General features: G+C 40.9%; 1 pseudogene across 1 annotated transcript in view; it reads left to right on the top strand.

Moving 5' to 3' along the window:
* The first annotated feature begins 456 nt into the window (after positions 1-456).
* The window catches only part of LOC309482478 (NLR family CARD domain-containing protein 3-like), a 199,886-nt pseudogene continuing 174,826 nt past the window's right edge, over positions 457-25,516 (top strand). Inside the window, exon 1 of the transcript XR_014211700.1 lies at positions 457-575. The product of XR_014211700.1 is annotated as an NLR family CARD domain-containing protein 3-like (transcript). The remainder of the gene's footprint in view (positions 576-25,516) is intronic.

The following is a 25,516-nucleotide window of genomic DNA, read 5'->3' as shown; positions in this document are numbered from 1 at the left end:
GCAAGCACCCAACAGGGGAATGTAATCACTGTAGTCAGCAAGAGACAGTTGAACATGTAATACTTTACAGCAGGAAATACAACAATGAAAGACGTAATTTCATTCAGTCACTAATTAAAGCTGAGCATAAAGATTTTTCTATAATAGGTATACTAAAGGAAAAAGCTATATATGATAGTATTATTAAGTTTATTAAAGAAACGGAATTAAGTAAAAGAATTTAGGCTGGTTTTTTTTGTTTTTTTTTACGTTTTGTTTTGTTGTTGTTTCCTCATGAATTTTCATTCATATGTCGCATTATGTCAATCCTATAAGCATGTATCCTGTCCACACTCCAGTCCAGTCGGTGGCGGTAATGCACCTACAAGTTGGTTTGCCAACCGCCAATAAACACCAAAGAAGAAGAAGAAGAAGAAGAGAGTGGGCGGGGTTTATCTGTTAACACCTGAGGTCTCCTGCGCATGCGCGATTCTGAGGAAACACCTTTGAGTCCAAACCAAAAGTAAAGACTCCATTCTAAAGAAATGTAGAGTCACATTTCGAGGACTTAAAAACTGACATAATATCCCATAACGGTAAGTTCAATTATCAGCTTCTGATATCATGTCATATTATCGTAGAATGTTTTCTGATTGCTATCATATTTGAACGGTCATTTTAGGGAGTTGTGACGCATGTAGGCCTATAGTGACAAGTTCATCTTCAGAGGCCAGTTTCATGAACAGAGCTGTATTAAGAATGAGTTTTAAGAACTAGATTGACCAACTATCAGTAATTTAGGGCTGATCAGTCTTACTTTTCAGACAGCAAACACATTTACGAACAGGTGTTGTGCCGAATTTCGACTCCCTCCCTGCCAGAATCCCCTTCGCGTGCACGCGCATGACGTCACTTCACTAGCCGCGGCGTCTTTTTAATGTTATTCGCTGGAAGTTTCCACTCGTGTAATTCCTGTCAGGAACTCTTGATTAAGTGATTTTTAAGTTTTCTTTAATAATGGTTGTTTTGCCCTGTTTTATTTTGTACTTTCGTTCTTTTAACTACTATGTTATTTTTTTCATTAAACTCCTCCCAGCCGGCATAACGTCAGGGACCAAGGTTGAATAACGTTGGATTATGTTTCGATTTTGCAAAACGAATCAACGTTGAAATCGTGACGTTGTTTCATTGTTGATTTCGTGACGTTGTTTCACCGTCTCTTCTTTCAATATGGGTGAATAAAGGTTGTATGTCGACGTTGAACCAACGTTGGATTATGCTTCGGTTTTGCAAATTGAATCAACGTTGAAATCGTGACGTTGTTTCACCGTCTTACCTTTCATCATGGGATAATACAATTGTACATTCAATTACAACCTAGTTTGCAGTTGGAACATGAGTCATGACAATGCTGACCGAATTTGTGATTAACTGTACACTAAAAAATTGTTAACTGTCAAATTACTTGCAGCAATGGCTTAATTAAACACATTTAATAAAGAGATAACACATGCTCAAGATTGTAAAACAAGTTTTATTCTGAAAAAAACATAAGTCTAAAAATACTTTCTAAAACAGATGAAAAACATCTCAAACTTTAAATTGCAGCGTTTTCAAAGTATTGTTAAAAACCTGTAGAAGTAGAAATATAAATAAATGGAATATTTAAAGACAGTTTTTGTTCAATTACAGTAACCCTTAAATTAAACATTTAATATTTAAAATGTAGGCCTACAGTAAAAAAAGTTTTTCAATTCTCAATAAAATATGACAGTCTTGTGCAGTGCTCCGACAGAGTCCCAGCTCGAGGTCCATCACTCCTCTTCACTTCTTGCCCGCTGTCTGTACTATCCTATAAATAAAAGCAAGAAAACTGAATACAAAATAAGTCATGTACAATATTTTCACTTTACAGTTTAATTAGAGTCGGTTAGAAAACAAAGTATACAACACTACCATTCTAAAACACATATTTTATGTATTCAGATGTAAATTTACAATATCAACCATTTATTCACAAACCTTTCTTAAGAGCCCAAAGGTGGAATTGAAAAAATGTAAATGATATTCCTCCATGTGTCAGTTACGGTTACTGTCATCATAAGGTCATGATATCATCTTTGAAACAGACGAAGAAATCAACAAACTGTGGTGTTGAGCTGAGAGGGTTGTGGTCGGTTGTTCTTTATATCTTTCAATGCAGGTTTATATTGTTTCAGCAATTTCTGCCTGACCCCTGGGCGCTCCGTATATTTCTGATGATATTTGTGGAGAAACAATACACTGTTTTAATTCAGAACCCTAACTATACATTGTACTAATTAAATTAAATTAAGTACATTTTTATTAAATTGAGTCAAATCAAAACATATCACAAAAGTTCAATGAATCGGCACCAGAAGTGACAGTGCAATGTAGCAGCTAAGGCCATCCTTAAAAATATTTTGGTTTGCAGTAACAGCAAAAAGAAAAGAAAAAAGGGACGGTAGGTAGGTCTATATTTTTTTATATATAAAAAAAATTATATAGAATTTTTTTTTTTTTTTTTTTTTTTTTTTTTAAATCCGGGTCGGGATACATTTTTCACCTATGTCTAGGGGCTGTTTACACCAGGCCACTTCATGCGTTTTCTCAGATCGGATTCCAATCTGATTTATCAAAACGATTCCATTTACACCTGGTTACATAAATGTGTGTTGTTGTTTTTTTGCTGATATAAATCCGATCTTCAATTCCCGCTATATGCAGATTTAATGGAGTGCACGTCACCGAAAGCAACGAGATACATTATTTTATTGATCATTAGCTAAAATTTCTGAATCAAAGCCCGCAATAAGAGAAAGCGGAAACAGCCCTGGTAAGATCATTTCGTTTCTTTACATTTAATGAAGATGATTGTGTGTTAAGCGTCTGCGACTTACTTTCACTTTGATTTGCGATAGTTTGCACGTTGATGCAGCTTCTCATCTGCGGTGATGCGTGTTGCAGTAGCGTCGTCATATCTGACTAAAACATGACATATAGCCTATAACACGCTCTCGCATGTTTATTTTTTAATAAACCATATTCAACAACATATAAAAATGAAATAATTTTTAGAGTAAAGCCGCAGCCATCATTACCAAGCGCGAACCATTGACAGTGAATGAAACGAAGCGAACTTTAGCTTGCAGGCTGTAGTGTGATGAGTTAACCAATGGTGTAAACATAATCATATCATAGATGACGCGCCACGGGTTTTTATTTAAAAGAAAGAACGTAGCTTATGTTTGTATGTAGGTCTAGGCAATTTATATTCACAATACTTAACTAATATTATTTTATTGCATTTGTATTAGTTGTTTTAAGAGTTAAAAAAAAAATCGGTCGGTCTTAACGCAAGTTTACAACCGGCAAGTCGGTCGGACTAAAAGGAAAAAAAAAAAATGAATTGGGTCGGTACTAAATTGACAGGGTCGGTCGGGTTACGGCAAACAAGAATATTTTTAAGGATGGCCTAAAGAGAAATCCTCCACCAAATTGCCAGTAATCAGCTGGATCCTTGGAGAATCTGAAGGGGAAAGTAGAAATGATTCACTGAAAAGTCCTTAAAAAGCAGGATTTTTTTTTACCATTCCTTTAAACAATCTTAAAATGTATTTAAATTGTACAAATGTTTGCCATTATAACACATTCACACAACATAAGCAGAGTTCTGTCATCTTTGAGACTGTCAAAGTCTCAAAGATATCGCTACGCTAATGGTGAAGCAGTACAAAAACACACACAGAGATAACTTATTTATCTTATGAGGTTGCAGTAAGCCTATGACCGTTACCCGTGTCCCTAACATTAGACTGTTAAAGACTGAAAAATGTTTTCTTACCTGATATCGCCAGTATTGTTACAGACCACGTACGACCCCTTCCTCTGTTCACATTCCAGCTTTTGTTCTTCATTGACATATCAACTCAAATTCGCTCAAATTTAAGAATTCAACAGGCAGATATAAAATAATCCAGGTCTGACCGAGTAATCAACACAAGCGCTGCAGCGCAGCAGCTGCTCACCGACCGAGAGTAACGGATGTATTTTCAAACTTAAAATAGGCGCGCAGAGCCGCGCACACTCTCATTGGACAGTTTCCTGACAGATTAACCAATCATGCTCAATGTAAAACGGCGAAACAACCAATAACAATAGTTTGCGCGAGTTAACATAGTGGTGTATTGAGTTTTATTTGCAGTCTGTATTATTATTTAATTAATTGGTCAAATGACAAGACAGTGTATGAATACAAATGTAATAATGCATGGTAAACTGTTTGGCAAGCACACACAATTGTAAATTCACACAAAATCACGCAAGTCAAAAAGTTTCTGCTGCACTGCTCTCTTGAGGGTGAAACTATTATTGTTAATAATGATAATAATTATATTTTAACATATACATTGAAGAGCTGTTATGATAAAAAAAATCATTAAATGCTAATTAATGATGATAATAATACTTTAAAAGGCAGATATTTCTGTTGTATGTTGTCGAAAACATTGTTGTTTCAACGTACAGATCTTGTAAAAAATTCAACGTTGATTTAGAAGTGTTTGTGTTAACCTTTTTCATAGCCTGACGTCATCATACTCAGATTCTAGTCAGATTGTGAGTCTGATCTGCTCCATTGGGCTGTGATTATGAGGCGTGTTTCAACCGAACCAGGGAAGAAAATGCCTCTGCACTCAATTGGATAGACCTACAACCAATCAGAGCAACGGAGTAAGTGACGTATGTAGGGCTGTAACGATTCCTCGATTTAAGTCGAGTACTCGATTTAAAAAAATCCTCGATTGCAATTTACCCGTGTCGAGTAACCGGCAAAATACCGGAAGTGGCGCATTCCACAGACGAGAGTCCATGAACCGCATTATTACACAGTTTTCTAAGGCTACGCGATATATTTAACTGTTTACAATCATGATATCGTGAAATCACAAAGGCTAAGATTAAGTTAAATAAATATGTGCGCTGTTTTTTTTCTCCCACAGAGAAAGCATGACGGTTTAATTATTTGCATGCGTGCAGATTGTGTTAAAAGTACCTCAGCTCCGTTCACAGTAAACGCTGCTCCACACGTATACTCAGTCTCTGCATGTGCTGTTTGTTTAAGTTTCCAATAATGTGCATTTGGGAACGCAAAACCCCGGACGCGTGTTTCATAGTAACTTACTGTCATCATTTATATGCGTGGAGCGTCTCGGGTTTCTCAAACTCCATCTTTGCATGCTGTGAGTTTGTGTGGCTTATAACGTTCATCTGCACGCAGTCTGCGCCGTTTCACAAGATTCGTAACGCAGCTCATTTATAAATCTTCGCCAACACAGGAGAATACATAAGTATGTTTCTGAATATATTCAGAAATATATTCGCAATCGCATATATTCTCATGTGCGAATTGTTGTTCATTGCGATTTCAAAATAAAAGTTTAACCCTTGCACTGCTTGCATGTTTTGACGTGCACATGTTCTTTTCAAGAAATTACGACAGCTGTTGCATTTCTATCGTACATAAGTGACCAAATATGAAAGATTAAGTTGACATTTGAATTAAATGTTATGTTTATTAGTTATCATATATTTTACATGGTGTTTTTAACAGCGTTGTTCAATAAAACCCATATGATTACTTTGATACCTTTTTTGAACCAATAATTTTTTGCTTGTTATTGTTATTTGGGTAACACTACAATCAGGCTCATTAGTCAACATTAATGTATTAATCGACATGAACTAACATTGAACAATAGCTACATCTGTAACTAACATTTGTTCATATAAATACAGCTGTTCATTGTTTGTTCATGTTAGTTCATTACAAATAATGTTAACAAATACAACCTTTCATTTTAATAATGTATTAGCAAATGTTGAAATTAACATGAACTAAGATTAATAAATGCTGTAGAAATCAATATTGTTCATTCTTAGTAACTAATGAACCATATTGTAAAGTGTTACCTATTTGTCTTTAAGTAATTTTAAAGGCTGTTGTTCACTTGGATCTATTTTTATTACCACAATTTTTTATCCGATTACTCGATTAATCGATGGAATAATCCGTAGAATACTCGATTACTAAAATAATCGATAGCTACAGCCCTAGACGTATGTTCTTCATTCGTGTTTCCGATTGACAAATGCCTTGATCGTGGTTCTCTGTTCCTCTTTTAAAATGAATGCGCTGTCGCTGTCGATATCTTCTATAACAGACGCGATGGCGAAATCTACACATGATGTTTCATAAAGTTCGGGAGGAGCACGTTCAAATAATCAACCCAATCAACCTGTCCACAAACTATTACCATGTCTACCCTATCAGCATTTATATATTCACTCTGTCAACTCTCCTAACATTCCTCGACAGTTTCCAGCATCCCTCCACTCACTCTCTGCCTGTTCTTCCACAGTCAGGAATACGGGGGAAGTACTCTGGGTTCGGGCCGAACACCGAGCCCGGAGCCAATCCCTGGACAGCACGCCAAATATGCATTTATTCTGTCTGACTTATTTGTAAGTGTGAAATCTCAATTCTCCAGTGGTAGTTATCTTTGTTGTAAACGAATTCAACCCAAGCGCTCGTTGATGACGTGGATGATTACGTTACTGTTGATCATCTGTCCATCATCATATAAAGCCCGCCCTGACAATTTGATTGGTCCGAACAGCTTTGGTTCGGGCATAATAGCTCCTCAACGGATCAAGTCCAGACCGAACTTCCCGACCTAAACATTTTGTGGGCGGGGCTAGGTTCGGCTGGCATCCAGGCCACCTTTTTCAACCATTTAGCATTAAACGTTATTTCAACGTTGAAACAACAACTATATTTCCATATTTCCAAACCATATTTCAACGTTGAAGGTCGGTCATGTGCCGGCTGGGCTACGTTTGGGTTCACTAATTTCCATGTCAGTCTCTCTGTTCCCTCCACACATTTAAATGTAGGTTATCTATAGGTACAGTAGTACGTTTGTGTGTGTGAATTAAAGGGGGGGTGAAATGCTATTTCATGCATACTGAGTTTTTTACACTGTTAAAGAGTTGGATTCCCATGCTAAACATGGACAAAGTTTCAAAAATTAAGTTGTACGTTTCTATTTCTGTGCCGAAAATACTCCTTCCGGTTTGTCACAAGTTTCGGAAAGTTTTTTTCGAGTATGGGCGTGTGTGACGTCAGAAGGGGCGGAATTTCCTTATACAGGTCCTAAGGGCACTTCTCCCGGAAGGGCGCGCGCGCACCCGTAGACCAGAGCGAGAGAGCGAAAGCAGTACGCCCATCAAAGCGCTGTGTTCGGCTTTAGGGAAGTCATCAACGGAGTTGTGCAAGTGTTCTTGGTTGTTCCCTGCATTTCGACGATGATTGTTTTATAAACAAGGCCCAGTTCGACGCCGGATTTGCAGATCGTCTAATGCTTAAGGATGGAGCCGTCCCGACGATAAAGGTTCACGGTCGTGCGTTGGAACCGCAGGCGGTGAGTAAAACTGCTTCAAATGTCTGTGTGTTGTTAGCTATCGGCGCGTAAGCACAGCAAGTAAACAACATGATCACGTTATAGTTAATGTATCTATGGAGCATGCGATGTATGGTGTGAGTGTGATTCGCGCTCGTGAATCTTTAGCTCCGCCCACACGGCACGCCTCCAGCCGCTCGTTTTTTTTCCGGAAAGACTCGGTACAGCCTATCTTTCTTTTATAAATATAATAAAACTAAAGACTTTTTGGAGATATGAAGGATGCAATACTACTCTATAGATACTCAAGATTAACATGAGATTGACTGAAACTGAGTGTTTCACCCCCCCTTTAAATAATATTAAAATGAATTAATAAATAATTTCTTAATCAGTACATAAACCTTTTTTAGATCTCATGGCTGAGGAAGAAAAAAAGGTTTGAAAAACGGAAAGAAACTCCCAACACCTCTTTTATGGAGATAACTGATATGAGCTAGTGCAGCAGCTCTCTTCTCTTGACTGCATATCTTTCGCTTAAGGAATAAATGGTACTGAGTGTTCAAAAAGAAAACATGAAGCGAATATATATGAACATCTTTGTCCCTTTTACGAATTAACAACATATTATTATAACCATATAGCCTATGAGTGACCCCAGCTCCTGCCGAAACCGTTCTTTGTCAGCTTTGCTCGGTCTGAGACACATGAACTCTTTCTCCATGGAGGATCTCTGCAGAAAAGCACAGGCCAGCTTCAGCAGGAGAAGCCTGTAATGTTGGAGAGCATGATTTCGGCAGTGTGTATTCAGTCCCAATTCTAAGTTGTCACTCGAGTGTTCAGTCTGTGCTATTATAACTTACTCATAAATGATTTACTATGACTTTATTTCTGTTCTGTTTTGGGTCAATTCAGTCACAGCAGAAACACTTTAGAGAAAACTGCAGTAAAAGTGCAATGACATAAATTGCATAAATTCCAGAAAAAAAGAATAATATATGTAACCTTTTTATGTAACATTGTTGGATCATGTTATCAAATTTTGTTTATAATCATTTAAAATTAGATATAATAAGAGTCATAATGTATCAGCCTGAATGTCGAGTGTGGTTTTTTTCTTTTCCTGTCAGGACCATCGTCGATGATTGACAGTTTGCATACAGTTTGGTTTGGTTCGGTTCGGTATGATTCTGCTCTGGGCTAGACCTCCCTGCACATCCATGCAATTCACTACATTTATGAACACATAATTTGAGAAATTAGTCTGATTCAAATGGGAATCAGAAGAGCAATCGCTGACTGGCCGAGAGGAGGAGCTGGGGATGGAGGAGGGTCATTAGCTCCTGAGAAACACAATAACTTCTGATAATACTGAAGGACCTTATGGATTGTGTGATAGGCGTCGTATCCCTGAAGAGACGTGGATCAGCTGATACGAGCCTGAGATTACAGCTGATATACTGACATTGAGAAACCATGTGCAGTTCATGATAGAGCATTAGTTCTTAACAGAAATAACAACATACTCTGTCATATGTAAATCTAACAAGTGCATAGAGTATTTACTGTGTAGCTGACTTCCATCAGTGAGTGGTGAATGTGGTCAGCACATTAATGGTAAAGTAAAAATCTTTTAATCAGTTCTCTTGGCCAATTCCCTAATACTTACTTTAAAGGGATAGTTCACTTTGAAATTAATTTTTGATATGTTTTAGCTTACCTCAAGGGCATCCAAGATGTAGGTGTCTTTTTTTCCGCAGTAGTTTCAATTTTGATATTTTTAGGTCAAACCGTTCTTGTCTGTCAGTCATATAATGCAGGTCGATGGTCACTGTCTCAAACAGCATGCACAGAGTCCAAATTAAAACAATTCCCCGTCGTCCAAATTAAACAATTCCCCATCATAAGTACACATTGATGGCCTAAGACACGAAACGAGCGGTTTGTGTGAGAAAACGAACAGTATTTATATCGTTTTTACCTCTTGTAACCACAGCCACGTCCAAGTGATCTGAGGGCGCGGGCGCTTCGGTCTGCGCAAGCGCCGGAAGTGATCTCTCGCGCCTGTACGTCACTCATTGTTTACACAGAGATTTCGGAAGTGTTACCTTTCACTGTGAAGATCTAAACCTATTTAGATATACAGGAAATCGCAATGGAAGACGATTTCGATATATCAACAGACAACGTTGAATTTTTTTCACAACCATATTTATTTGAACCAGAATACACAGATCAAGAACTCAGAGCGATGGAGGAAGCATCCGCTGCAGCAGCACGTCTTCAAGCCTCAGAGAGACAGAGATCTCTTCAAAATTGGTGGTGTTCTTGTAGCAAGTGTTGTGAGATGCCAACAGAAGTGGAGAGCATATGTTGTCAGCTTTACAAATAGAAAGGACACACAAAGACGTTGTTCACATACCTCCGTTGGATGCGAAAACATCATAGGCACAGCTGATGATGTCAGTACTAAGCGATCCACTCCTTGGTTTATAAAATCATCAGGGGAAAAATTATCGCTGCAGACCCTCCTCAACTTTAGTAAGTTTATGGGTGTGTTGATATCCAGCCGAAGAGCGATCAACCATAACTTCAAGAGAGAAGGCTCATAAATTGGGAATTCGTGAAAACACCACTCCCGGATGAGTTCGCGCGAGCATACGTAATTGTTTTCTTTTACGACGGTTGAAACATCCCGGATAAGCGCAAATTAGTACCATTTCTATTAGCCGTCTTACCTACAATCTCTGTTCTGTGTAAACAATGAGTGACGTACAGGCGCGAGAGATCACTTCCGGCGCTTGCGCAGACCGAAGCGCCCGCGCCCTCAGATCACTTGGACGTGGCTGTGGTTACAAGAGGTAAAAACGATATAAGTACTGTTCGTTTTCTCACACAAACCGCTCGTTTCGTGTCTTAGGCCATCAATGTGTACTTATGATGGGGAATTGTTTCATTTGGACGATGGGGAATTGTTTTAATTTGGACTCTGTGCTTGTGTTTTGAGACAGTGACCATCGACCTGCATTATATGACTGACAGACAAGAACGGTTTGACCTAAAAATATCAAAATTGAAACTACTGCGGAAACAAAGACACCTACATCTTGGATGCCCTTGAGGTAAGCTAAAACATATCAAAAATTAATTTCAAAGTGAACTATCCCTTTAAAGGCCTGATAAAGGGGGGGCTCAAGCCCCTGCCCCTTTTGTCTCAAAATGTATTGTGCCTAGGGTTGGGAACCGAGAACCGGTAGTGTTTTTGAAAAAATAAGTTTCGGTTCCGAAAACGGTTCTGGTGCGCTGTGTGGGCGAAGTGCTGTGAGCTTATCCTTTAATAGCGAAGTCTCACCTCATATTAAAATAGTAATGAATGCACTGAAAAAGCCCTCGCGCTACTCAAATACGTTTTGCATCAGAGAGAGAGAGAGAGAGAGAGAGAGCGAGAGCGAGAGCGAGAGAGAGTAGAGCTGCACGATTAAGTTAATCTTTAAAAGATCTAAATTACAAAAACCTCACCCCTGAACATTCAAATATGTTTGCGCTGTCGCTGACCCAGAGAGAGCAGTTGTCAATATGAAACAGCTTTACAATCACAAAGTATCGATATTTCTGTTACAAATATTCAAATGATCACAGAAGTACTGAGATAAAAGTTTATAATTCGAGTATAAACACTGATGTCTACGGTAGCAACCAAAATAGAGTACAGGCATGAAAACTCCTCACCTTTCGGCGAAATTCGCCGTTTTAAAACCAAAATGGGTAACCTACGTGATTTGTGCAGATCCGATGAGAAAATATTTATGGGGTGGGAGGGGGGGTCGTGGTCGTGGCCAGCATTTACCCGCTATATCTCTATAGTTACCATAAACTTAGCAGCTTTAAAAAACCAATCATCATAATGCCGAAACCTGACAGCCAATCCGAGTCAGAGTAGGGCAGAATTGTTTTCAAAGTCTTTAACACCGCGAGTCTGATGACACACTGCCGAACAAAGAACCGCACGTCGGAAAGCAAGCCTGAGGTAAGTTATCTTACAATGTTAACTGTCCTGTCAGATACAGACAGCGATGTTGCCAATGTCATTATTTTTAATTTTGACATAGAAGAGGGCGGGATAATATCGCGAGCGGGCGCGGGCGCCGTGAGCGCTGAGCGAGCAGGAACAAGTAACTGTTAGTGAGTTGTCGTCGAAAAAGATGGATAATGCAAAAAAGCTGTCGGGGGCTAAACATAGAAAAAGAAAGAGAGGAAAGGAGATGGCATGTCAATTGATGCAACAGCAGCTAAATAAGTGGATGGTGAAAGGCTACAGGTAGGATTTTGTTTTGTGTGACGTCCAGGCATGTAGGCTAATGCCATCGGGACTACCGGGAGATTCCCGGTGGGCCGACGTGCTTTTTGGGCCGATACATCTCATACTTTTTTGTTTCGTTTTTTGTCTTAACGGCCCATAAAACTCGTACATCGGCGGCCCATTCGTTTTGTTTTGCTTAATTGGCGGCGCTGGGTTAGTGCGTAATTAGTATGTAATGCATTGGTCAATAAAAAGTCAGCGTTAGTTTTTTTTTTCTGACACCCCATGAAACACGTAGATCAGCGGCCCATTTGGTTCTTTTCTTGATTGACACTGGGCTAGCCCAATCACACCTTTAATGTGAAGTATAGAAATATACTCTTTCAAGTATAGAAGAAATTAGTACAAAACTAATTATGAAAGTTTCCTTTATTTTTCAGTGCATTTGTTTTACAATATATGGCTATTACTATCATGGGATTAATATTATAACTATTATTATGTAGTAGTAATGTAGACAGACACTGTAACTAAAATAATTTTTCTTTGTTTAATTTTCACCAGATTGATGAATTTAACATTAAAAAGCACTATATATATATATATATATATATATATATATATATATATATATATATATATATATAAAAGTTGATTGGATTGGATTTTTTGCTGCCGCATCCTTCTCACCTTTTTTACCCCTGACCTGTTTTCATGCCTGAGAGTAAATCACCTTTTGAAAGCCGCTGCCTTCAAATAACGAGTGTATCGATTACATCTGATGCTTCAAAACATTCATAAAGACGCAGTCCATAACTTTTTTATGTTCAGAATTTACAAAATGTATAGAATGAGCTAGGGATGCACCGATACCACTTTTTCCAGACCGAGTCCGATACCGATACTTTAATTTTTGGTACTCGCCGATACCGATACCGTAACCGATACCTGTATTTTTAATTTTCAATTAATTTTTAATTCATGCATTTGTAATTTTTTAAATGTATTGGTAGAGAAACCAAAAGCATATCAATCATATTAGTTGTTTATTAAATTTAAACTTAATTTGTTCATCAACTATATATTTAATACACTGCATATTCATTACTGTATAAATTAAATATAGATGGATCTTTTTGTAAAGTAAAAAAAAGGTAGCCTATTTAGTCAAGAGCAGTGAGTAATTTATTTGTCCTTTGTTTGATTAACATTAAAACACAGAAGCAGATTAATTAAACTGCTGCACCTTTAAGACCAAACGCACGGACCCCATTTGAATTATACCAGAGACAATTTACTGTCTACGTTCACTTGAGATATAACAGACTTTGTTTACTAGGATACTCGCCAACAGTGAAAAATGAATTCATCCGTACAAGCGCAAGACGTGAAAGACTTCCATTCAGTATCGCGCGCTGTCTGAGGCGATGGTTTTCGGGGCGCGCGCTTTGGATGTTTGAAGTTCATGTAACTTCTTGACCTGCAAATGTCCTGTAATAATGTAGGCAACCACTCGTTAAACATAAATAAGGTAACAGTTCATGTTTTACTTACATATACGATTTAGTTTTAATCCAAATAACACGTACTGAGTGAACGATCAACAATCAAGAGCATTCAACAGAAGTGCTCTCTCTCTCTCTCTCTCTCTCTCTCTGGTCAGTTAACGTTAATAATAAGCTACATGCCTCGTTTTACTTTCTTTGCCATTGACATCCGACTGAACTACAAACTTTCCACTGATGTCTGATGCGCTCGACCAGCTCGCGCGTCTGTGCCGCTTGCGCGCTCAATCCACTGCGTGTTTTTCTCTTATCAGCTCGCGCACCACAGGCGTTACTATATTCTGTTTAATATTTCACTAATAAGATATATTTGCCTCATAGACAGCCTTCTTTTTTTATCCCCATTATAATTTCTGTTGTCAGTGTTTCTTTGTCTGGACACAAACACCGTACACACGCTGCCTGGTATCGGTTGTTGGTATCGGGGCATTTTTACGAGTACGAGTACGAGTACATGAGCTCAGTATCGGCCCGATACCCGATACTGGTATCGGTATCGGTGCATCCCTAGAATGAGCGAGTGCATCATGAATGCCTTTTTTCCAAACCGTGTTTTTGTCTTATCCAGAATTACTACGTTAAGCCTGCAATAAGCGTTTTTACTCGGGACTATACTCTAGACTGGCGGATCGCAGCCGCTGCGGAGTAGCCCAGTGCCTGCGTGACTCGTCATAGACATATAGAGAGAAGTAGCTCCGGCAACAATGTTCTTCCGCAAGACGCATATGCAGTTCTGTTTATTAACTGCTAGAGCAGTGGTTTTCAAACTTTTTCAAGAGCGACCCTTTTTTTTTTTTTTTTTTTTGACGCGACCCATAGGCCTATATAGGCCTATTCTTAAGCCTTTTCTTAACAACCGCTTTTGATGATGCACGTGCAGTGGCTTATCCGTGACGCGATCGCAACGCAAAGTTGATTCTGCACTCTTTTGATCTAGCTAAAGCTACAGGGATGCTAATTAACCGGTTAACCATTAACCATTGTCAGAATTTTAACCAATTAATATAGCCTACTATCGTTTGATGTATGCTTAAAAAATTCACTAAAAATATTTCACAACAAATCCTTTAAATTTAATGATATTCAGAACAGAACAAGAATGAAAAAAATATCTATAAACAAGCCAAAACGAAATAATTTCGTTGGGCTCACCTAACTCTCTCATTCGAATAAATTTTTTTTCCATATTCGCAATTTATTTGGATGCTAAACTATTATTTATTATAGGCTTCTAAGAAAAAATTAAAATGATTATCCCCCCAAATTTTAAATATTTATTAGGCTTCAAAAAAAATATAAAAACTTTTAATTTAAGTGAACTTAAAACAAACCTTACATAAACCCATTGTAAATGTCATATTTACCTGTGCCTTTCCTGTCTAACAGATATGAAATATACAGAAATTGGATAAGGTTATCAAAACATTCCGCACTGCATAAATTATAAACTAATTATAGAGAAATCCGTATTAAAGCTACACGCATTCTTTAGTCAAGAGCTGTTAGTAATTTTCTCCGAGAATTAGCTGCTGCCACTTTAGGACCAGCCACAGCTGACGATCTCACGCATCCCATTCTCTCACTACTCTTTACTTTCATTTAAGATTTTATTTAACTCATTTAAGACTGTTCTTGTGAGGATACTCGACAAAACGGACATTTTGGCATACATGCGTGTTGTTCGTTCTAGCGCGAAAGAGAACTTGATACTGGCGCGCGTCTATCTGTGGGTTGTGTGTGTGTGTGTGTGTGTGTGTGTGTGTGTGTGTGTGTGTGTGTCAGGAGGACATTCACTGACAGCGCGTACTCTTTTGTCTTGTCGCGCATGAATGGTTTAAAAGCATTTGCATGAATAAGAGCGGGATCATATAACGATAGCTTAGTCACCTGTTGTTGTTTCTGACGTTTCATCGCCTGTGCCGCAACCGCGATACCACGGAGGAGCAGGACCGAGCCTATGTCGATGCGCGCGCGTCCCATTTTTAAGTCTCGCGACCCATGGTTTGAAAACCACTGTGCTAGTCTTTTCATATTCATATGTAAAGTCTTTATGAATCCATCCATCCATCCATCCATGGTTGGATGGCTCTTCCGGGGGGACACCGAGGCGTTCCCAGGCCAGCCGGGAGACATAGTCCCTCCAGCGTGTCCTAGGTCTTCCCCGGGGTCTCCTCCCGGTGGGACATGCCCGGAACACCTTCCCGGGAAGGCGTCCAGGAGGCATCCGGAAAAGATGCCCGAGCCACCTCAGCTGGCCCCTCTCGATGTGGAAGAGCAGCGGCTCTACTCTGAGCTCCTCCCGAGTGACTGAGCTTCTCACCCTATCTCTAAGGGATCGCCCAGCCACCCTGCGGAGAAAGCTCATTTCGGCCGCCTGTATCCGGGATCTTGTCCTTTCGGTCATAACCCACAGCTCATGACCATAGGTGAGAGTAGGAACGTAGATTGACCGGTAAATCGAGAGCTTCGCCTTACGGCTCAGCTCCTTCTTCACCACGACAGACCGGTACAGCGACCGCATTACTGCAGAAGCTGCACCGATCCGTCTGTCAATCTCCCGTTCCATCCTTCCCTCACTCGTGAACAAGACCCCAAGATACTTGAACTCCTCCACTTGAGGCAGGAACTCTCCACCAACCTGAAGCGGGCAAACCACCCTTTTCCGACTGAGAACCATGGCCTCGGATTTGGAGGTGCTGATTCTCATCCCAGCCGGTTCACACTCGGCTGCAAACCGTCCCAGTGCATGCTGAAGGTCCTGGTCTGATGGGGCCAACACGACAACATCATCCGCAAAGGGCAGAGATGAAATTGTGTTCTCCCCAAACCTGACCCCCTCCGGCCCCTGGCTGCACCTAGAAATTCTGTCCATAAAAGTTATGAACAGAACCGGCGACAAAGGGCAGCCCTGCCGGAGTCCAACATGCACCGGGAACAAGTCTGACTTACTGCCGGCAATGCGAACCAAGCTCCTGCTCCGGTCGTACAGGGACCGGGTAGCCCTTAGCAAAGGGCCCCGAACCCCATACTCCCAGAGCACCCTCCACAAGATGCCGCGAGGGACACAGTCGAATGCCTTCTCCAAATCCACAAAGCACATGTGGATTGGTTGGGCAAACTCCCATGAACCCTCCAGCACCCTGTAGAGGGTATAGAGCTGGTCCAGTGTTCCACGACCAGGACGAAAACCACACTGTTCCTCCTGAATCCGAGGTTCTACTATCGGCCGGATTCTCCTCTCCAGTACCCTGGAATAGACTTTCCCGGGGAGGCTGAGAAGTGTGATCCCCCTATAGTTGGACCCTCTGGTCCCCCTTCTTAAAAAGAGGGACCACCATCCCGGTCTGCCAGTCCAAAGGTACTGTCCCCGACCGCCACGCGATGCTGCAGAGGCGTGTCAGCCAAGACAGCCCCACAACATCCAGAGACTTGAGGTACTCAGGGCGGATCTCATCCACCCCCGGTGCCTTGCCACCGAGGAGTTTCTTGACTACCTCGGTGACTTCAGCTTGGGTGATGGACGAGTCCGCCTCCGAGTCCTCAGCCTCTGCTTCCTCAATGGAAGACGTGACGGCGGGATTGAGGAGCTCCTCGAAGTATTCCTTCCACCGTCCGGTGATATCCCCAGTCGAGGTCAACAGCTGCCCACCTCTACTGTAAACAGCGTTGGTAGGGCACTGCTTCCCCCTCCTGAGGCGCTGGACGGTTTGCCAGAATCTCTTCGAGGCCGACCGATAGTCCTTCTCCATGGCCTCACCGAACTCCTCCCAGGCCCGAGTTTTTGCCTCCCCAACCACCCGGGCTGCAGTCCGCTTGGCCCGTCGGTACCCGTCAGCTGCCTCAGGAGTCCCACAAGCCAACCAGGACCGATAGGACTCCTTCTTCAGCTTGACGGCATCCCTTACTTCCGGTGTCCACCACCGGGTTCGGGGATTGCCGCCTCGACAGGCACCGGAGACCTTACGGCCACAGCTCCGAGTGGCCGCGTTGGCAATGGAGGTGGAGAACATGGTCCACTCTGACTCAATATCTCCAGACTCCCTCGGGATCTGGTCGAAGCTCTGTCGGAGATGGGAGTTGAAGATCTCTATGACAGGGGATTCGGCCAAACGTTCCTAACAGACCCTCACAGTACGTTTGGGTCTGCCGAGTCTGTCCAGCTTCCTCCCCCGCCATCGGATCCAACTCACCACCAGGTGGTGATCAGTTGACAGCTCCGCCCCTCTCTTCACCCGAGTGTCCAAGACATACGGCCGGAGGTCAGATGAAACAACCACAAAGTCGATCATTGACTTCCGGCCTAGAGTGTCCTGGTGCCATGTGCACTGATGGACACCCTTATGCTTGAACATGGTGTTTGTTATGGACAAGCTGTAACTAGTAGGGATGGGACGATACACTTAAACTCACGATACGATGCACCTCGATATGCCAGGGTCACGATACGATACGTCACGATACGATATCAAAAAAGAAAAAAAAAGGTAGTGCAGACTAACTTTTTTTTTTTATACATGCCATGGGATTAATCAATGCATTCTGATGAATGATGTATAATAATAATAATTAATCTGCATACCCTAGTTTTGCACAGATGTAACAAGACTGACAGTGACACAATAAGACCTCATGTTAGCATCTTTTTATTTATGTATGTTCTTTAATGTTTGATTATAATTTTACTGTCTTCACATAGGGATGGGATTTGATAAGATTTTATCAATAAAAATGCCACTGACGATTCTGATTATCGATCCAATTCTTTAACGATTCTCTTATCGATTCTTGATAGCACTGTGTGGAAAAATGTTTAAAATGCTTTTAAAAAAAAGTGGTTTTATTTATTTTAAAGTTTAAGCTTGAGTTAGCAAACTGTACTTTTTATATAATGTATGTAATAAATAGAACCTTATTGTAAAGTGTTACTGATTAGTTATACACCGATTCAGACGTCTCCTGAGTTCACTGTTGGAAAGATCAGTTGTTTTAACGATTCATTAAAATGAATCGGTTCAAAGGAGTTATTATTAGTTCGCGAATTGGACGTGTCGTGCGCGTTGTGTGATTATCCCAGCAGTTAGGACATGGACATCCAAGATTTGTGTCAAGTTGTCAACATAGAAAACATTTCATCACAGTATAGTTTTATTTCGTTTAATTAAAGTGTTGTTTTATGTCAGCTGAATGTCCGGGACGCTTTTCAGAGAAGATAAGGAAACTTATTTAGCACAATTCACACCCAGCAGTATAATTCAGGGAAAAAAAATATCCGAATGCTCCACACGAAACTTTGGTCTTCCGACCTTTTACCACCGTGTCGATTTATTTTGATTAATATGTGCGAGGGAGAGAGAGCAACACAGCGCCTAGTTTGGAGACGGTGAAGTCGTTTACACAGAGAGTGCGCGCGCGCGACCGGCTCTCTCTCTCTCTGGTCGTTCTTTTAGTTAAAACATGCGCCCTGTCACAAACGCAGCCGTTCATCTACATTACTCACCGATCAAATAAGACTTTGGCGGGACAAAAATTCACTTTGGCGGGCGCTAAAAAAAGTTCAATGCAGGAAAATTCATGCGTGAGTTTCCATTAGACTCGCACGGTATGTGTGTGTGCTTCAAGATTATGACGCAAGTGCTAAGATTCCGATTGGCCAAGAGAAAAAGTGCTAAGATTCCGATTGGCCCAGAGAAATGTAAATTATAAGAATTATCCAATAATGTTTCGCAATTCTAGCCTGCATGGCAGTTTACTGTGAGAAACAAACCGCTGTCTTGACGTGACGACGTACCGCACCGTTCCCCGGATATAATTTTTTTTTTTCATTTAGTTTTACCCTGCTTGATCAGCAGATGGTGCTGCCAGCCTGCCACCAACTCTGCCCCATATACATACACACACATATAATACACTAAATTATTTATATACTACGCAAATCATGCAGCAGTGCCATCTATCTTTATTTCGCGATCCATTTTTTTCGACCTCGATGCGTTTCGTCACGTTTTGTATCGCGATATTTTGTCAAACGATATTTCGTCCCATCCCTAGTAACTAGCACAGAAGTCCAATAACAGAACACCACTCGGGTTCAGATCAGGGGGGCCGTTCCTCCCAATCACGCCCCTCCAGGTGTCACTGTCGCTGCCCACGTGGGCGTTGAAGTCCCCCAGTAGAACGACGGAGTCCCCAGTCGGAGCACTTTCCAGCACCCCTCCCAGAGACTCCAAGAAGGCCGGGTACTCTGCACTGCCGTTTGGCCCATAGGCACAAACGACAGTGAGAGACCTATCCCCGACCCGAAGGCGCAGGGAAGCGACCCTCTCGTTCACCGGGGTGAACTCCAACACATGGCGGCTGAGCTGGGGGGCTATAAGCAAACCCACACCAGCCCGCCGCCTCTCACCATGGGCAACTCCAGAGTGGTGAAGAGTCCATCCTCTCTCGAGGAGTGTGGTTCCAGAGCCCAAGCTGTGCGTAGAGGTGATCCCAACTATCTCTAGTCGGAATCTCTGAACCTCACGCACAATCTCAGGCTCCTTCCCCGCCAGAGAGGTGACGTTCCATGTCCCTAGAGCTAGATTCCGCGTCCAGGGATCGGGTTGTCTAGGCCCCCGCCTTCGACTGCCGCCCGATCCACTTTGCACCGGCCCCTTACGGTCCCTCCTGCAGGTGGTGGGTCCACGGGAGGGTGGCCCCACGTCGCTCCTTCGGGCTGAGCCCGGCCGGACCCCATGGGGGGAGGCCCGACCACCAGGCGCTCGCATACGAGCCCCAACCCCGGGCCTGGATCCAGGGTGGGGCCCCGGCTGCGCCATGCCGGGCGACGTCACGGTCCTCGATTTTGTCGGCATCATAAGAGTTTTTGAAAAATAATAATCTGTTCTACACACATCTTACATTCAAGCATATTCTACCCCTTCTGAGAGTGTATTCTCCACTGCTGGAGATACAATAAGCTATAGGAGAGGTCCCAAATTATTCTAGAGAATGCAGACATTTTTATTTTCCTTTTATTTTTTTTGGCAAAAATTGCTTAACAATATGTTGAATTTGTTGACATTACCAGTCTGTTAAACTCATTTGACAAGTATAAGAAATAAACACAAAAAGGATTGTGGATTTTTCCCTTACTACTATTTTTTATTAGTTGTTTTAATATTTTTTTATTGAATGAGAACCGGAACCGGAATCGTTTGGCGGAAACGGAAACGGAAAATTTCTTACGATTCCCAGCCCTAATTGTGCCCCTCTCTGACAAATGTAAATAATAATAATTATTAAAATAAATATTATAATAAATAACAATACTCTTATACACCATTGCCACTAACAATAATAATAAATTAAAAAAATTTGCCGGAAGAATTTGGCGGAGGTGAAGTGGTACTAGGCGGAGTTTCCTCTGCAGCGCTATATAAGCAGCAGTTCGCCTCGAGTCTTCAAACTGCACGGGCAGCAGTAACATTAGCTAATACAGAAAAGTTACATTATCCTACCATGCTACTGTAAAAGTTGCGGCAGCATGTGAGTTATGCTTAACAATCATAAAAGTATAACTCAATTTCAGCCGCATTCTGAGTCTGACAATGTCATTCGTTTTTATCCTTGGCCATAGCAAGTGTTATTAGCTTGGGGAAATACATCTAGTGAAAGGAAATGTTAAGTCCATGTCCAGCTCTAAATTGTAAGGAATTTATATCTTTGATTTCATAGTACACTTTACAATAAAGTGCATTTGTTTATTATTCATATTAACTCACATTAACTAATCATGAGCAAAACATTTGTTAGGCTACTGTAGGCCTATTTTTTAATCTTAGTTAATAATAATACAACTTTTAATTGTTTGTTCATGTTATGTCACAGTTAGTGCATTAACTAATTTTGATTTTAATAATGTTTTTTTATGAAATTAATATTAATTAAATATTGTTATTAAAATATATAAAAACACAACAGACAGACGGGTAATGCTTTAAATACAGGTGATTTATTTAATAAATAAATAAATGTTTTTTTAAAAAGTGCCCTTTTTGGTCCTTCCGCCCCTGCCCCGGAGGAGGTCTGTGCACGCCACTGGTGCTGTCCTTTTCTTGTTGATGTGGCGATGTGTCACATGCCCATCTTCATACATGAATGCATTTTTCTCTCATGAATGACCTGTTATCAATTTAAATAGCTCAGTATTCCACTATTTCTTTTGTCTATCCAATGTTCATTGATCATTTTCCCCATTGTAAGACTTGTTTAAAATGTTGGATTAAAAATGATAGTGATTTTGTGTCACTGTAGGTTATGCATATGGTTATATATTGTTAATCCATAAAAGGGACAAAGGTTTTACATATTTCCTTCGTTTTTTCTTTTTGAACACTTTTTTCAAAACAACCGTTAATAAAGAAAAACAAGAAAAAAAACAACACTTAATCCAAAATTCCTGACAGGAATTACACGTGTGGAAACTACCGCGAAGAATAGGGCTGCACGATTATGACCAAAATCATAATTGTAGATTATTCCCTTAAAATTGTAATTGCGATTATTAATCATGATTATCACAATTTACACACACACACACACATATATATATATATACAGTGGGTATGGAAAGTATTCAGACCCCCTTACATTTTTCACTCTTTGTTATATTGCAGCCATTTGCTAAAATCATTTAAGTTCATTTTTTTCCTCATTATTGTACACACAGCACCCCATATTGACAGAAAAACACAGAATTGTTGTCCTTTTTGCACATTTATTAAAAAAGAAAAACTGAAATATCACATGGTCCTAAGTATTCAGACCCTTTGCTCAGTATTTAGTAGAAACACACTTTTGATCTAATACAGCCATGAGTCTTTTTGGGAAAGATGCAACAAGTTTTTCACACCTGGATTTGGGTATCCTCTGCCATTCCTCCTTGCAGATCCTCTCCAGTTCTGTCAGGTTGGATGGTAAACGTTGGTGGACAGCCATTTTCAGGTCTCTCCAGAGATGCTCAATTGGGTTTAAGTCAGGGCTCTGGCTGGGCCATTCAAGAACAGTCACGGAGTTGTTGTGAAGCCACTCCTTCGTTATTTTAGCTGTGTGCTTAGGGTCATTGTCTTGTTGGAAGGTGAACCTTCGGCCCAGTCTGAGGTCCAGAGCACTCTGGAGAAGGTTTTCGTCCAGGATATCCCTGTACTTGGCCGCATTCATCTTTCCCTCGATTGCAACCAGTCGTCCTGTCCCTGCAGCTGAAAAACACCCCCACAGCATGATGCTGCCACCACCATGCTTCACTGTTGAGACTGTATTGGACAGGTGATGAGCAGTGCCTGGTTTTCTCCACACATACCGCTTAGAATTAAGGCCAAAAAGTTCTATCTTGCTCTCATCAGACCAGAGAATCTTATTTATCACCATCTTGGAGTCCTTCAGGTGTGCTTTCATGTGTCTTGCACTGAGGAGAGGCTTCCGTCGGGCCACTCTGCCATAAAGCCCCGACTGGTGGATGGCTGCAGTGATGGTTGACTTACTACAACTTTCTCCCATCTCCCGACTGCATCTCTGGAGCTCAGCCACAGTGATCTTTGGGTTCTTCTTTACCTCTCTCAACAAGGCTCTTCTCCCCCGATAGCTCAGTTTGGCCGTATGGCCAGCTCTAGGAAGGGTTCTGGTCGTCCCAAACGTCTTCCATTTAAGGATTATGGAGGCCTCTGTGCTCTTAGGAACCTTAAGTACAGCAGCAATTTGTTTGTAACCTTGGCCAGATCTGTGCCTTGCCACAATTCTGTCTCTGAGCTCTTCAGGCAGTTCCTTTGACCTCATGATTCTCATTTGCTCTGACATGCACGGTGAGCTGTAAGGTCTTATATAGACAGGTGTGTGGCTTTCCTAATCAAGTCCAATCAGTATAATCAAACACAGCTGGACTCAAATGAAGGTGTAGAACCATCTCAAGGATGATCAGAAGAAATGGACAGCACCTGAGTTAAATATACAGTATGAGTGTCACAGCAAAGGGTCTGAATACTTAGGGGACCATGTGATATTTCAGTTTTTCTTTTTTAATAAATGTGCACAAATGTCAACAATTCTGTGTTTTTCTGTCAATATGGGGTGCTGTGTGTACAATAATGAGGGAAAAAAATGAACTTCAATGATTTTAGCAAATGGCTGCAATATAACAAAGAGTGAAAAATTTAAGGGGGTCTGAATACTTTCCATACCCACTGTATATATATATATGCATATTGTAATACGTTTACACAAAAATTCACACACACACACACACACACACACACACACACACACACACACACACACACACACAAGTACTGCCCCCCTTTACTTAACATACACACAAATCACAAGAATATGTCTAATAGTAAAGACTACTGATAAATAAACATTAGGCCTATGCTAAAGCTATTATATAGCAGTCCCAAACTGCTTGTATTAGTATTATGTTTTGTATTTGTATTGGTTTTTGTTAATACAATGTTGGTATAAACCACCGCAGTCATTTAAAAATATTAAAAATAACACAAAGTGAAAAAGTGGCATTTTGGGGTTATAGAAACGACAGTTACCATGGTGAATACACGATACTAAAAAGAACTGTTAATGAAAAATGGAAACTGCTCCTGGTGAATAGAATGAAAATCATCCCTGCATGCAAATCCTTCTCAGCTAACACACAACGTACCATTAACGTGATTTATTGGTGTTTACTTTTATTTTGTGACTTATTAATTTACACCGTTATGGCGTTGTAATCATGGCATCCGTAATCGTAATCGCGATTAGAAATTCGATTAATTGTGCAGCCCTAGTGAAGAACGTTAAAAAAGACCGCCGCCGCTAGTGAAGTGACGTCATGCGTGTGCACGCCAAGGGGAGTCAGATTCTGGGAGATGGTCCTCACTGCAGAACATGAAATCCAGGGTGAGGAGTTGGATCCAGATCCAACTCCTCCCACCTTACATATACCTAAACCTACCCATCTCCACCCCCTGATCCCTAAACCCACCCCTAAACCTACCAATCTCCACCCCTTAGATCTGGATCCAACTCCGCCCCCTGGATCTCGTGTTCTGCAGTGAGGTGCTACTGGATTCTGGCAGGGAGTCGAAATTCGGCACAACAGAGGCACGTTGTATTTCTACTATGGCAACATCGCTGTCTATGTGCTCGCAACATTGTAAAAACGTAGATTTGTTATTAGGGATGTCAATTTTAACAAATTCCCATGATCGATCGTCATTTAAATTAACGATCAATTAATCGATTAACCATTAGCCGTAACACTGCGTTATGAGTCTGCTGACAGGGTGTGCAAATACTGCACAGAACACTATGTTCCTCACCAAATGAATGAGAATGGTTTTTAATCTAAATAAAGGGCTAGTAGGATTATAAAATGTTTCAATGTGATTGATCATTTAATTAAATTAATTATTTAATAATCAAATATAACGACTAATGAAAAGTGTCACCAACGCCTCAGATGCGTGCTTGGAATATGTGACTGTTGTGGACGTGCTCTTCCTGGAACAACGCGCTGAAGATGGCCACTAAACCCAATGAATTCACAACGATTTAATAAAACAGTGTTCTCATGTTATGTAATATGACACTCCTAATCATAGTTATTATTAACCGTGCATTGCTGTTTGAGCTGCGCGCTGAATGAATAACGTTACCGTTAAACTGGAGCACTTTGCTAGCGCGTTATTTAACTCAAAGAAACGTATCCTATATGAGATTAATCAGATATACACTCACCTAAAGGATTATTAGGAACACCATACTAATACTGTGTTTGACCCCCTTTCACCTTCAGAACTGCCCATATTGATAGGATAGCATCTTGCAGTTGATGGAGATTTGTGGGATGCACATCCAGGGCACGAAGCTCCCGTTCCACCACATCCCAAAGATGCTCTATTGGGTTGAGATCTGGTGACTGTGGGGGCCATTTTAGTACAGTGAACTCATTGTCATGTTCAAGAAACCAATTTAAATTGATTCGAGCTTTGTGACATGGTGCATTATCCTGCTGGAAGTAGCCATCAGAGGATGGGTACATGGTGGTCATAAAGGGATGGACATGGTCAGAAACAATGCTCAGGTAGGCCGTGGCATTTAAACGATGCCCAATTGGCACTAAGGGGCCTAAAGTGTGCCAAGAAAACATCCCCCACACC

Source organism: Leuciscus leuciscus, assembly GCF_965113295.1.
Source record: "Leuciscus leuciscus genome assembly, chromosome: 19".
In the NCBI taxonomy this organism is placed as follows: Eukaryota; Metazoa; Chordata; class Actinopteri; order Cypriniformes; family Leuciscidae; genus Leuciscus; species Leuciscus leuciscus.
Note: the sequence above shows the minus strand (reverse complement) of the source record. Positions and strands in the feature narration are given on the sequence as shown.